Source organism: Rattus norvegicus, chromosome 5 (assembly GCF_021556685.1).
Source record: "Rattus norvegicus strain SHRSP/BbbUtx chromosome 5, alternate assembly SHRSP_T2T, whole genome shotgun sequence".
NCBI lineage: Eukaryota > Metazoa > Chordata > Mammalia > Rodentia > Muridae > Rattus > Rattus norvegicus.
In genome coordinates this window covers 105,274,700-105,277,029 of record NC_141538.1, presented here as the reverse complement: position 1 = coordinate 105,277,029, position 2,330 = coordinate 105,274,700, and the positions used below count along the sequence as shown (strand labels likewise).

Sequence of the window (2,330 nt, the reverse complement as noted above, 5' to 3'; positions counted from 1 at the left end):
CAACCTCGGGCTCATTTCTGGTCACCATGGCAGAAACTCTCTTGCCACCTGGCTCTCTTGTCACCTGGCTCTGCCTAATGTTTTCCCTGTTTGAGCTGGAGTTTTGGGGTTCTGGGGAGGAAAGAGGCAAGGATAAAGCTAACCCCATCTCAAGGCAAATTCGTTACTCATATTGTCCAAAGACATTATTATGTTGTCTAAAGTCATTTCTATTTTAGTTTATTGTAATCTTAAGATGACGAATGGACAAGGGCTCTTGCAGTTCAAGACTGGTGTCCTGGGCTTGGCCCCAGAACCCATATAAATATGAGGGGAGAGAACCAACTCCACAAAGTTATCTTTGGGCCTCTACATGTGCATGGAGAGGCACATGCACACCCTACCACATGAATAAATAATGATAATAGTAACAACAACAACAATAATATAAGAAATAAGTATTAAGTTACCTCTTTTGTTTGTCTTGTATCTCATCTAAATGTACTTCATGACTGGTCATATAGTTAAAGTTACTTTCTAAATACAATTAATCATCCACATATAATCAAAAATTAAATAAAGGGTCTGGAAAGTACAATTTAACTATTGCTGCAATGTTTATTTAAAACTTTGTACATTTTAATAATTAAACATTTTAAACACTGAGTATTATTTTATTTAATTTAATATATACACATACAAATAATTTAAATTTTAGAGAAGTTATGAAAGTAATGGTAATTAGTTTAATTCTTAAAACAATATAGGATAGTTCGAATTATGAGAAATTTTTTATTCAGTTCTTATTTAGTTTTTATTCATAATCATAAACTTAACTTTCAATCCAGCAAAGAACTTCAGTGCGAGCAGGAATTACAGGACACTGTGAGCATATGGGGTGGGGGCGCTCTCCTAAGCTACAGAAGGAGTGGTTTGGTGGGTAAAATGCCTGCAATTCAAAAGAAATTAGAGTTGTTCACGTCAGACACGGTGATCGTCTTGCTGGTCCTACCGTTCCTGTACTCCACGGCTTCCACAATGTCCATGCCGTCTTTCATCTTCCCAGAGACCACATGCCTGCCATCGAGCCATTCAGTCTTGGCAGTGCAGATAAAAAACTGGGAACCGTTTGTGTTTGGTCCAGCATTTGCCATGGACAAGATGCCAGGACCTGTATGCTTCAGGATGAAGTTCTCCCCCTCAAACTTCTGTCCGTAGGTAGACCAGCCACCAGTGCCATTATGGTGTGTGACGTTACCACCCTGGCACATGAATACTGGGTAATTCTGTGAAAAGAGAAACCCTGATAGCTAAATCCTTTCTCTCTAGTGCTCAGAGCCTGGAAGTTTTCTGCTGTCTTTGGAACTTTGTCTGCAAATGGTTCGAAGGAGAAGCGGCCCCAGGGCTTGCCATCAGTCATGATATCAAAGTACAGGGTGGGGTTGACCATGGCTGCAGCAAGTGGTGAAAATTGACAGCGGTATCTGCTGAATTATGAGAAATTTATCATCACTTTTGAACAAATCAAAATATTGCCCTAATAATATTTTTCCACGGTAAAATAATTTTAAAAACTCTAAATCATGATAAGTTCCTCTTTTATTTTGAAATTCAGAACTTTTCTTATTATCCAATGATATAAAAAGAAAGGCTGTGCGCAAAGACATCTTCCAGGACTCATAAAAACAAAAACAGCCTAGTAACTTTTCCTTTATGTTAGGAAATATTTGCTATTTATCTCTATTCAGTATTTTACTGTGCAAAAATGATGATTTTAAGTAATTCTTTAAGGTTTTCAAAAGGAAAAAGCAAGTAGAACCAAAATGTTGTATAAAGTCACACAACCAAATACACATTGCTTACTAAACACTGGAGTACAGACAAGAAGACAACTCCTATGTGAGACAAACGGCCTTGTCTTTTTGGTAAGAAGGATGGATTTCTCACAAAGGTTTATTTATTATTTTTTTTTTACTTTTTTCATAAAAGCTGTGTGTTAACTGAAGAATTGTGTTCATGTCCAAAGGACCCCTGCAGGTCCACAAAGTCCCCTTCCTTGCATGTAAGAGGTCAGTATACAATTAGCTTTTTGCTCAGGAAACATGGTGAAGGGGCAGAAGTTGGCTTGGAAGTCAACTTCTTTAGGTTAAGATGATCTCACAAGAGCTGAATGGTCTGACTTAGAAAGATGATACTTGTGTAACTGTCTCCAAAATTTCCCAAAGGGACTGGGCAACATTATGTAGGAACAGTCAGACATAAGAAAAGAAAGGCATTCTCAAGAACACAGGACGAGATCCAGAACCTCCTTAGGAGAAGGGGAGCCCAGGTGTGTGCTGGACAGGGCTGCT

The 2,330-nt window shown here is 38.3% G+C and overlaps 1 pseudogene; it reads right to left on the bottom strand.

The window, feature by feature from the left end:
• Positions 1 to 935: 935 nt before the first annotated feature.
• Ppia-ps11 (peptidylprolyl isomerase A, pseudogene 11) lies at positions 936 to 1,265 on the bottom strand (annotated as a pseudogene).
• Between the last annotated feature and the right edge of the window lie 1,065 nt (positions 1,266 to 2,330).